This window comes from Macaca thibetana, chromosome 16 (assembly GCF_024542745.1).
Source record: "Macaca thibetana thibetana isolate TM-01 chromosome 16, ASM2454274v1, whole genome shotgun sequence".
NCBI classification, from domain to species: domain Eukaryota; kingdom Metazoa; phylum Chordata; class Mammalia; order Primates; family Cercopithecidae; genus Macaca; species Macaca thibetana.
This window is the reverse complement of record NC_065593.1, coordinates 15,636,625-15,649,148: the sequence shown is the minus strand read 5'-3', so window position 1 is coordinate 15,649,148 and position 12,524 is coordinate 15,636,625. Positions and strand designations below refer to the sequence as shown.

The window sequence follows — 12,524 nt, the reverse complement described above, 5'->3', positions numbered from 1 at the left end:
AAGATCCATTTTAACCATTTTAAAGGATATAGTTCAGCAGCATTAGCAGATTTATACAGTTGTGCAACTATCACCACCTTCCATCTCCAGGACTTTTTTACCTTCCCAAACGGAAACCTGGTCTGACAAAGGCTTTTGTCCTAAATAGTAATAGAAAGAGTTGGAATAGGCCAGGAGCGGTGGCTCACACCTGTAATCCCAGCACTTTAGGAGGTTGAGGTGGGTGGATCACAAGGTCAGAAGTTCAAGACCAGCCTGGCCAACATAGTGAAACCCCATCTCTACTAAAAATACAAAAATTGGCCTGGCATGGTGGCATGTGCCTGTAGTCCCAGCTACTCAGGAGGCTGAGCCAGGAGAATTGCTTGAACCCGGGAGGTGGAGGTTGTGGTGAGCCGAGATCTTGCAGTGAGCCGAGATTACGCCACTGGACTCCAGCTTGGGTGACAGAGCGAGACACGGTCCCAAAAAAAAAAAAAAAAGTTGGAATAGAAGAAGTCTGGGACATATGGTTTAGATACTAAAAAAAAACATTTCCAGGACATTTTAAAGGTATTTGGAATCAGGGCTGTTGCTCCTGGAGGAGTAGGTTCCCAGGGAGACTGGGACACAGAAAAGAAGGGACTTGGACTCCCGTCTACTGGGTACTCAGCTCAAAGCTCACACCCCGAGGAAGTCTGTATGACATTTACATGTTACTCTGCTCAAACAGGGTTTCTGTGCCTCCTGGAAATTTAGGTAAGCTTGGTTCAACCCTTCCAAGTTAAAGCCTGTGAAAGCTCAGGGTCTTCCTCATGACCCTGGAGAATTTCTGATGGCCTAATTCTTCAGTCTGTTCTCGTCAGCATTGGAGGGTGCAGCCTCCTGCCATCTTGGATAAAAACCCAGTCTGCAGTGGCTCCACTAAGGTTGCTCCCAACAGATGATTCATAGGTGTGGGCGACTTGCTCAAGATTTGAGGGGTCTCGCCAGGCTCCCCAGAATCTTCATCCATTTCACTGTTCTTCTCTTCTTCCTCTCTCTTTTCCTCTCTCTCTTCCTCTCTTTTTCAGGATCAACAGCCCTCTCTCCAGCGTCTGAAGCTCATATGAGCTTACTCTGTGGACCCACTCAGAACCCCAGAGTTGGAATAAAGATTATTTTAAACTGAAGATATTTGAGGTTCAACAGATGCAGAGAAAAGCCTCCTCAGAGCTTCCCTTGTCTGACTAAAAGCAGCAACTTCTGGTAAATGAAGCTACTATAGATCCCTTCTCTGGGGGAGTTTCATGGCCCTGAGGAAGATGGAAAGAACACCTCTATTTGTATGGAAAAACATCATCACACACCTAAAAAAATGTCCTGTTATCCTGAAAAAAATGTATATCCTAAAGAAGCTCATTTGTACTTCCCATAGGAGCCTTTTCTCCCTCCTCCCTTTCCCCCACTAAGTTAGGTATTTAAGCCCCAAGTTCTAATCACAACTTTGAGTTACTCATCACTGAACACTCAGGTTTGCATAAACTCTTCTCTTCTCTTGCTAATGTGTCTTTTGTCAACTTAATTTACAGAACCCCAATCACAGAACCTAAAAGTATAGAGGAAAAGTTTACCTCCCCTACATTATTGATCTTCTGCCTCCACCTGTAGAGTCTCAGCTTCTAACCCAGGTAAGATGATCTGGGAATCGTCCCCACAAAGGCATGTTTCCTAAGCCTACTGGTAATTATGAGAGAAGAAACATTTTCCTTCTAGCTGCACAGGTATAAAACGGATGGGTCGGGATAAACCCACATTACTCAAAGAAATATTTGCATTTTTAGGCCAACCACTATCCACAGAATCTCTGGGCTTAAGAAAAACTATTCCTTAGGGAGAGCACAAGGAGGAAATTGCAAAGCGTTTGTCAAAATATTTGGCCACCAAAAAATTCCTGCTTGCTTCACAGAGACAGATGTGTGAATGCCACAGCACTCTCTGCTCTGTGTTTTATGATCCTCCCCAAAATAACAGACTCTGTTGGATTTGCGCTGGTGATTTGAGAATAAGAAACTTTAAAAACAACGAGACAACCAGTTCAGGAGAGCAGATAATGTATATGCAGCAGCCTCCCCCTCCTGCCCTCACTGCTGAGAAGTGACAGAAATAATTATTGTAACAAGTTCTCATTACCATGCTGGGAAGGAAGGAGAGAGGCAGTTGATGGACAGTAATTATGAGAAGCTCCTTAGATGGAGCAAGGAAAACTGCAGTCAAAAATCATCTGTAGGAGAGGAAGAATGCAAAAGACGGGCAAGGGGGCAAAGGCATGGCAGGCCTGGAGATTGTCATTCCATGACGAGATGGGACCCTGATGCTCCTGAAGGAGCAATAGATGGGAGATGCTGCTCCTTTATCAGGTAGAAAACAATCAAGTGTCTTGTTTTAAGAGGTAGCAAGGTTGGGCGCAGTGGCTCACGCCTGTAATCCAAGCACTTTGGGAAGCCAAGGTGGGCCGATCACAAGGTCAGGAGCCGAGATCATGTCATGCCACTGCACTCTAGCCTGGGCGACAGAGCAAGGCTCTGTCAAAAAAAAAAAAAAAAAAAAAAAAAAAAAAAAGAGGGAGCAGTAGGTGTGGTTTTCCGGGTCAGAGAGGCAGGCTAGGATCTGGGGTGGCTGACAACTCCCAGCAAAACCAGACCGCCCATGTGCCCAGAAGGTTAGTTAATGCCCCTCTCTCCTACATGTCTCACATCTCTGCCATAATCAAGAGAGAGGCTGAGGTAGGTGTCTGCCTGGGTAGCACATTCAACCCCTTCCTATATTCAGGCTAGTGTACATCAGTGTAACTTCTGCAGCCTGGTGCACAGAGACTTTTACAAACAAAAGCTGGAAGCCATAATTCTCAGCAAACTAACAGAGGAACAGAAAACCAAATACTGCATGTTCTCACTCATAAGTGGGAGTTGAACAATGAGAACACATGGACACAGGGAGGGAAATATCACACACCAGGGCCTGTTGGCGGGCGGGGGGCAAGGGGAGGGAGAGCATCAGGTCAAATTCCTAATGCAGGCAGGGCTTAAAGCCTGGGTGATGGATTGAGAGGTGCGGCAAACCACCACAGCACATGTATACCCATGTAACAAACCTACACGTTCTGCACAGGTATCCCAGAACTTAAAGTAAAAAAAAAAAAAAAAAAAAAAAAAGAACGAGATCAGAAGAGATTGCCCTAAGAATCAGTCTGCAATCCCCATGTTCATATCAGCATTATCCTCAATAGCAAAAAGGCAGAAGCAGCCCAAGTGTCCATTGATGGATGAGTGGATAAATAAAATGCCACATTCATCCAGGAGAATGTTACAGAAGAATGTTCAGCCTTAAAAGGGAAGAAAATCCTATCACATGGAGGAACTTGAAGAAGACATTATACTATGTGAAATACATCAGTCACAAAAGGACACATACTCTATACTTCTATTTATGTAAGTGACCTAGAGTGGTCAAAATGATAGAAAGTTGAAAGGTGAGTTCTAGAGCCTAGGTGGAGGGGAAAACGGGGAGTTGGTGTTTAATGAAAACAGATTCAGTTTGAAAGGATGAAAAAGTTCTGGAGATGGATGGTGATGATGGTTGCAACCATGTGAACAAACTTAATGCCACTGAACTGTACTCTTAAAATAATTAAGGTGGTAATTTTGTGTTATGTGTGCTTTTTTAAAATTATGTGTGCATAATTAAAATAAAGAATCAACTTGATATCTTGGAAATAAAAAAAAATCACGATTGAAGCTGAAAAAATAGAAAGTTGAGCAGATTGGCCTCAGCTGAAGTGTAAATTAGTAACCTAGAAGACTGAACTGAAAACTTTAGAATACAACACTGAACCAACCAAGAGAAGCATAGGAAAAAAAGACTGATGCACGCAGCATAAATTAAGGATTTCTAACATTCCTATAATAAAAACGTCAGAAGAATTCTGAAGGATTATTAGTATTACTTAGGATAGGAGGACGCAAAAAGTGGTGGCTTAACAAGATACAGATGACTTATCTACCAAAGAAAAGTACAGAGGAGAGGAGAGCTGGCGTATGACTCCACAAGCATCATCGAAGACCCTGATTCCTGTGTTCCTGCTTTGCCAGCCCAGCACGTGGGCTCTTCAAGCTCACCTAATGGCTAAAAACAGCTGCCGGAGCTCCAGCCACTCCATTTGTGTTGCAGGCAGGGAAAAAAGAGAAAAGCCAGACCTGCCCAGTTAACTCAAACCCCTTTAAGCAGGCTTCCCAGAATTCTACAAAACGCCTTTGCTTAGATCTCATTGTCTAGAATTAAAACACATGGCCACAGTGAGCTTCAAAGTAGATATTCTTCATGATGATATGTCTTGTTAAAATCAGTATTCTGTTTCTTCTGCTTAGATCTCATTGTCTGAAATTAAAACACATGGCCACAGTGAGCTTCAAAGTAGATATTCTTCATGATGATATGTCTTGTTAAAATCAGTATTCTGTTTCTAAGAAGAAAGGAGAGAATGACTATTGGGGAAGCCAGTAGTAGTAACTAGCCACCCCACCCCACCCCAAATAGAGAGAACGAAGAGTGGACAAATTCAAAATAAGGATAGAAGTAAAAAAAAATCCCAGAATAGAAGAAAAATATGAGTCCTCAGACTGAAAAAGTCCACTGAGTACTAAAATGGGATGAATGCAAGAAGACATTTCGACACATTGTAGTGAAATTTCACAACACCAAAGCTCAAGAAAAATCATAAAGGCTTCCAAAGAGTAAGAAACAACCAACAATTCTCTATAAAGAAAAGAGAATGGGCTGGGCGCAGCGGCTCATGCCTGTAATCCCAGCACTTTGGGAGGCCGAGGTGGGTGGATCACTTGAGGTCAGAAGTTCAAGTCCAGCCTGGCCAACATGGTGAAACCCCGTCTCTACTAAAAATACAAAAATTAACCAGACAAGGTGGCACACGCCTGTAATCCCAGCTACTCAGGAGGCTGAGGCAGGAGAATTGCTTGAGTCTGGGAGATGGAGGTTGCAGTGAGCCGAGATCACACCACTGTACTCCAGTCTGGCCGACAGAGCGAGACTCTGTCTCAAAAAAAAAAAAAAAAAAAAAAAACAAAAAACTAAGGAGGTGGTGGTGATGAATGTGACACAAGAAGGCTGAGAGAAATAAATGGGTGTTGATTTTGCTCTTGTTTGGGCAAAAATTATAGATACTGACTTGAGTTTGGATACTGTTAGCAAAACATAATGTTGGCCTGGACAAACACAGTGAGACCCTCATCTCCACAAAAAATTAAAAAAGTAATTGGCATCGTGGCACACTCCTGTAGTCTCAGCTATTCTGGAGTCTGAGGCAGGAGGATTGCTTGAGCCCGGGAGTTTGAGGCTGCAGTGAGCTATAACAAGAAGAAGAAATTAAAAAAAAAAAAGAAATAGAAGAAAAATACAAGTTTAAGTAGAAGTGTTACAAAGCTAAGACTAAACATTGGGAGAATAAATACAGTATGTAAATTTCAAACTTAGAAGAAAAATGAAAGCAGGTTTGAGCAAATCAAACAAAGCCAGAAAGAGAAAAACAAGAACAGCGAGAAAGTATGAAAGACACAAAATCACTTGGCGGGTGTAAGTCCAAGTAACAATAATAACGTGTTAAATTTACTTATTAAAAGACAGAGACTCTAAGTTGAGTAAAAAACCCAATATCCAGATATATGTGATTTGCACAAGAAGCTCTTAAAACAAAATGACATAGGAATGTTGAAAATAAAGGGATGACGCTGAGCATGGTGGCTCACACCTGTAATCTCAGCACTTTGGGAGGCTGAGGCAGGCGGATCACGAGGTCAGGAGTTTGAGACCAGCTTGGCCAACATAGTGAAACCCCATCTCTACTAAAAATGCAAAAAATTAGCCGTGTATAGTGGTGCACGCCTATAATCCCAGCCACTCAGGAGGCTGAGGCAGGAGAATCTCTTGAACCCAGGAGGCTGAGGTTGCAGTGAGCGGAGATCACACCATTGCACTCCAGCCTGGGCAATGAAGAAAAAAGTTTTCTTTTTTTTGGTCTTAAAAAAAAGAAGAAAACAAATGGGTGAAAAATAGAAACAAATATTAACAAATAAATCTAGAATAGCAATATTAACACCAAGCAGAATGGAATGTAGGGTGAAAAGCATTATAAAGGGCAAACTGAAACACTGTTTATAGGTAAAAAGGAATAATCCATCAATTAATGATCACAGTTATGAACCATTGTGTGCCAACAGCATAGAGATGGAGATATTAAAGCAAAACCGGATAGAAATACACGGAGAAATGCACGAAGCTGCAAGCACATATAAAGTTAAAACAGAAATGAAAGGAAAAATAGACAAAGCCTTATTCTTCACTCATAAATTGGCACCTTAAATAGATGAAAATAATTAAGAAAAAAGATAATTTGAATACAACCGCTTGGTTTTGTAGTTTTGTGCCTAAGAGAGAATATAGTTTTCAACTACATTACTTGTAATTATGTTTTAGATTAAAAATCAGCCCAAGTTGGGCCACAAAGGAAATGACAGTAGATTCTAAAAGGCAGAAAGAAACAAGCCACTTTCATATGGTGAATTCAAACAGGCCATTTTCATACACAAAATGCAATACAATTAGATATTTGCAACAAAAAGATAACTGAAGAACCTTATTACTTGAAAGGTTTAGAAAACCACATGTGCGTTTCTAACGACTCTTGGGTTAAAGAAGAAATCAGAATGTATTAAAATTAAAATCTCTTCATATATTGATTAAAAAAACATTAAGGAGCAAACTCTGTGTTATAGATAAAATGGTATTCTGAGGAAAATCTGTAACCATAAATGCTTTTATAAAAATAAAAGAGAGCTTAGAATCAAGTGTCTTTCAGCCAAGAAGTAAAACAAAAGCACAAAAGAAAACTCCATTCCTTATTTTAAAAGTCTCTTCGAACTAGATGGAGTAGAAAACGTGCTGCATTTGGTAATGGGTATTTACCTGAGACCTAGGAAACATCACACTGAATGTTTCTGAGGTTCTTAGCACATACGGAACAGGATGCAGATGCTGCCTATTGCCTCTCCTACTCAATGCTGGGGTTGAGCTGCTGGTCCAGGGGTCCTCAAAGCACTTTGTCTGTTGGGATCATGTGGGAGTCCTAAAATAACACCATTATGCCTGCATCCCATCCCAGTGCACCTGAGTCAGGATTCCTGGGGGTGGGGCTCAGGCACTGGTATTTTACAAAGCTCTCTAGGTGATAGGTTTAAAAACAATCCTCTAGCCTACGAAATGAGATAAAGAAAATAAGTGAAAGGCACAGATACCAGAAAGAAAGACAGAAAACGGTATGATTATTTACCTAGAATATGGAAGAGAATCAACTGGAAAACTGGAAAAATCAATGAGAGTTCAGAAGATGATAGAATACAAACTCAATATAAAAAATCAATAGATTTCCTGTAGGTTATCAGTAATAAATCAGAAAAGGTGATAAAAATTCCAAATTATAATGGAAATAGCGACAACAAAATATAAAATAGAAAAAACTAAAAGAAACGCGAAAGACCTTTATCAAGGGAATTCTGTTTAACAAAAGATGTCAAAAACAACCTGAATAAATGGAGAGATTATACCATCTACATAGATAGGAACACTCAACTGTAAATAAGCCAATTTACTCTAAATTATCTATAATCCCAATAAAAGTGTCACCAAAATTCCTCATGAAACTTCATAAACAAATTCCAGAATTTATACAAAGGAACAGATGTGTAAGAACAATTAAGATAAATTTGAAACAGGACATTAATGATGTCTAGTATCTTCTCCTTTAGACCAGCCACTCCCAACCTTTTTGGCACCAGGGACTGGTTTCGTGGAAGACAATTTTTCCACGGACGGGGTTGGGGAGATGGTTTCGGAATGAAAATGTTCTACCTCCGATCATCAGGCATTAGTGAGATTCTCGTAAGGAGCTCACAACTTAGATCCTTCCCATAGGCAGTTCACAGTAGGGTTTGGGCTTCTGTGAGAATGTAATGCCCAGCTGATCTGACAGGAGGCGAAGCTTAGGTGGCAATGTGCGCTAGTCTGCTGCTCACCTCCAGCTGTGTGGACCGGTTTCTAACAGGCCACGGACAGGTACTGGTTTGTGGCCTGAGGGTCAGGGACCCCTGCTTTAAACATCAAAATATATGGCATTAACAATCAAACAGTGTGGTATTGGTGCAGGAAAAAAAAAATAGATAAATGAACCAGAATATAAGGAAACCAGCAAAAGATCATACATGAGAATTCAATATATGATGAAGGTGGCATTTGAAATTAGCAGGGGTAGGATGGATACGTCAATTTAGACTATCGGTAGTTGAACATGACAGAAAACTCAGACCAATGGCTCAAATAAGAGGAAACCTTATTATTGATCCTTCGCATAGAGGAGAGCTGGAGGTCACCAGTCCTTCACACGTATGGCAGCTCCACGACCACTAGGAACCCGAGTTCCATCTATTGTCTGCCCCATCATCCTTAGCACAGTGATTTCATTTTCAAGGTTGCTTGTGACTAAAGATGCTTCTGGAGCTCCGGCCGTCGCATCTACATTCCATGTGGGAAGAAGAAATAAAGCAGAGAAAATCAAAAGGCATGATTCTTTGCCTTCTTAGCCTTTCTGGGAGTTCTACTTAATGACTTGTGCTTATGTGATATTGGCCTACCCTTATTTGCATTGGAAGCCAAAAAAAATTTTTTTTTTTTTTTAGCTGGGTACATTGCTACCCCCAAATACTAAAGTATATTCTACCAGGAAAGAAAAAAGACAAATGCATTTTGGGCAGGCAACTAGCAGACTGTCCAGTCTGTGTGATGTGCAGCAGGTTCTTCCTTAGGTTGCCTGCTGCTTCTCATGAACGAGTGACCTATATCAATTTCAAGTCAATTGCTCTTCCCTACGAACACCCAGTGAACCACGGTAGCGAAGAAAAAACATAGATATACACAAAATGTGGCACCACAAAAGGGGAGAAAGGGGATCACATAGAAGTTACTATTATACAGTAATTATGACGTCTCTGGGCAGAAATGGTAAAGATTCCTTATTTTGAGAGTGAGGGAAATGTTTTGGTTACCCAACCTGGCAGTGCCTGGCTCTATACTCTAGGAGAGGGTTGCCAGATTAGGCAAATAAAAATAAGGTCACCTAGTTAAATGTGAATTTCAGATAAGTGACAAATAATTGCTTTAGTATAGGATGTTCCAGTATTGTATAATATACTCAAACCAGTTTGTATATATATATATACACACACACACACACACACACACACAATTTTGGAAGTATAGTCACCAAACTGAGATTGGTGATATCTTCAGGGAAAGAACTTGAAATAAAAAGTGATGGTCAAGGGAAGTTTGCTTTACTTTATCTGTGATGCTCAAAATTTGTATTTGTACACTGACAATTATGCTTGTTTACGTGTATTAGGAAGACATAAAAAAAATGTAAGAGGTAAACCAAGGTCTTGGTGCTGAGGCTACAGACCAATGAATGACATTATGGCTCACATGGCCTCTGGAGTCAGGGTCAGTAGACCCAGACTTCCGGCCACCACTGAGCAGCCGCACCTGCTCTCTGAGACTCTCCTTTCACATTGACAAAAAAAGAGATGGGCGATGATACCTACTGAAGAGTTGTTGAGAATATCCATAATGTAAACATAAGACAATTTATGGACAAATGCTTTGTAAATTCTATTGGAGCATACAAATTATGATGTATAATTTATGATGTCTATTCCTATTATGTTGTATAATTTATTATACAGTCATATTGGAATGTGCCCCTACATAATTATAGAGTAACGTGTAACGTTTTGGAATATTGAGTATCAAACGTAGGCATGAAAGCAGAAGTGCCCCACTTAGGGTAGAAGATAAAGAAACATTAACCAACTTAATGCATGTGAGAGTGCCAAGTAAGTGCTTGGTATTTAAAAGTCTACTCTCTAAGTGACAAACTTGAATTTCTTTTTTTGTTTTTGTTTTTCTTAAAAAAAAAAAAAAAAAGAGAGATACAGATGCAGAACATGCAGTTTTGTTAGGTAGGTATATGTGTGCCATGGTGGTTTGCTGCACCCATTGATCCATCCTTTAAGTTCCCTTCCCTCATCCCCCCCACCCCCCAACAGGCTGTGGTGTGTGTTGTTCTCCTCTCTGTGTCCGTGTGTTCTCAATGTTCAGCTCCCACTTATGAGTGAGAATATGAGGTATTTGGTTTCCTGTTCCTGTGTTAGTTTGCTGAGGATGAAGCTTTCCAGCTTCATCCATGTCCCTGCAAAGGACATGAGCTCATTCTTTTTTATGGCTGCATAGTATTCCGTGTGTATACGTACCACATTTTCTTTATCCAGCATATCGTTGATGGGCTTTCCGGTTGGCTTCATGTCTTTGCTATTGTAAATAGTGCTGCAATAAACATATGTGTGTATGTGTCTTTATAGTAGAATGATTTATATTCCTTTGGATATATATCCAATAATGGGATGGCTGGGTCAAATGGTATTTCTGGTTCTAGATCCTTGAGGAATCTCCATACTGTCTTCCACAGTGGTTGAACTAATTTATATTCCCACTGACAGTGTAAAAGCGTTCCTATTTCTCCATAGCCTTGCCAGTATCTATTGTTTCCTGACTTTAATAATCGCCATTCTGACTGGTGTGAGATGGTATCTCATTGTGGTTTTGATTTGTATTTCTCTGATGATCAGTGATGTTGAGCTTTTCTCCATGTGTTTGTTGGCTGCGTAAATGTCTTCTTTTAAGAAGTGTCTGTTCATATCTTTTGCCCTCAGAGTGACAAAGTTGAGTTTCAAACACAGGTCCCCAAACTCTAAATCCTGGACTTTTTCCGTGTGACCTCTTAAAAGTTTTACATAGTCCCATTCCCTTTTCATTCTAATTATTATTCATGCATGCTTACTGACTTATTTCTTTAGGTTCTATTTTTCTTATCACTGATGCCATTATTTAAACACTGGAATTTCCCAGATTGCCAGTAAATGGTCACTTATTTAGTGTGACACAAAGCTATTGATTAGTGAAATTGGACCTAAGACCAACCCAAGTCTCCGTAGTAAGAAGGGTAGAGTAGTTATTTTATGGAGTTGTCACAGCATATGGGAACAATGTAAACTTTTACTTTAAAAGTTTAATATATTCTTTGCATTAATATTACTATGAAGTTGATATTAAGAAATTATCTGGAAATAATATGGATTCTATGAGCTTTTAGGGTCTATCATGAAAGAAAGGTAGGGATCAAAGTCTGTGGTTGGTGGGTAGGCTGGAAACTGGTGCACATGGTGAGTATAAGAGCAGGGAGCCTGGCAGAGCTTAAAATAGACTTACTCACCAAATGTCAGTATGCATGAGCTAAGGCCTGTGCACAGAGAATTAAACCACGTGTCTGGTAACAAGGAACTTCTGTGTTGAAAATTTACTAATCAGTATTTATTCAACTTTAAAAATTGCTATTGTCTCACTCTTAGTATTCACATCAGAGCAATACAGTACATTAAACGCATCTTCAATTATTCAAAGCTGCTTCTGCAGAATTACTACACCTAAATATTGTGTTTTAATGAACCGTACTTAATTTTTGCACAATCAGGTGACTGTCTGTGTTACATCTTCCTCCCAGGGGTCTGAGACAGTCTGTCTGGTGCTGCAGGAGACACATGGTTTCAAATGTCATCCTGAAACCCCCCTCTACTCCCATCCTTCTGCTTTCCTGCTAAGGCAGGCTCAGCAGTATTCTTTTTATTTACTGCATAAGGTTCTAGAAGGTGAGCTGCAGAGGGGAGGAAGATGCTGCCGTTAGTTACCAAACTGGCAGATCTTTACCTAGAAGAGATGAAATAAAAGTCTGGAAACGGTGACGTCTAGTCTGTGCTCTCAAGCTACAGAAAGGGGAAGAAACTACAGAATCACACCCTCTCCAGGAATTTAAGTCCCTAAACATGGACATCCAAGTCCAGGAATGGGAAGAAAGTTAGGAAGAAAAAAATGGCACAGTTCAAAGTCAGTATACTTTCTTTCTTTTTTTTCTTTTCTTTCTGTCTTTTCTTTTCTTTTTTTTTCTTTTTTTGAGACGGAGTCTTGCTCTTGTCGCCCAGACTGGAGTGTAGTGGCATGATCTCCACTCACTGCAACCTCTGCCTCCCAGGTTTAAGTGATTCTCCTGCCTCAGCCTCCCAAGTAGCTGGAATTATAGGCACGTGCCACCATGCCTGGCTAATTTTTGTATTTTTAGTAGAGACGGGATTTTTCCATGTTGGCCAGGCTGGTCTCGAACTCCTGACCTTGTGATGTGCCCGCATCCCTCCCGTAACTGGGATAACAGGCGTAAGCCACTGTGCCCGGTCCAAAGTCAGCACACTTTCATTTCATTGCTTACTGCTGTGTCCCAAGTGCCAGGTAGATTCGTGTCATCCTTGGCAGATTCATTCTGGATAGAAAGCAGCCCG

The 12,524-nt window shown here is 40.6% G+C and overlaps 4 protein-coding genes across 5 annotated transcripts in view; 2 read left to right on the top strand and 2 right to left on the bottom strand.

Annotated features, from left to right (window-relative positions):
• TXNDC17 (thioredoxin domain containing 17) overlaps positions 1-12,524 on the top strand; it is a 997,418-nt gene that overhangs the window by 86,987 nt on the left and 897,907 nt on the right. The gene's annotated exons all lie outside the window — the stretch shown is intronic.
• LOC126939805 (uncharacterized) overlaps positions 1-12,524 on the bottom strand; it is a 910,157-nt gene that overhangs the window by 208,874 nt on the left and 688,759 nt on the right. The window lies entirely within an intron of this gene.
• The window catches only part of DERL2 (derlin 2), a 434,214-nt gene that overhangs the window by 234,630 nt on the left and 187,060 nt on the right, over positions 1-12,524 (bottom strand). The window lies entirely within an intron of this gene.
• Positions 869-12,524, top strand: part of WSCD1 (WSC domain containing 1) — a 392,253-nt gene continuing 380,597 nt past the window's right edge. Inside the window, exons 1-2 of the mRNA XM_050765322.1 lie at positions 869-1,227; positions 1,551-1,649. The gene's annotated coding sequence lies outside the window, so the exon portion shown is untranslated. The remainder of the gene's footprint in view (positions 1,228-1,550; positions 1,650-12,524) is intronic.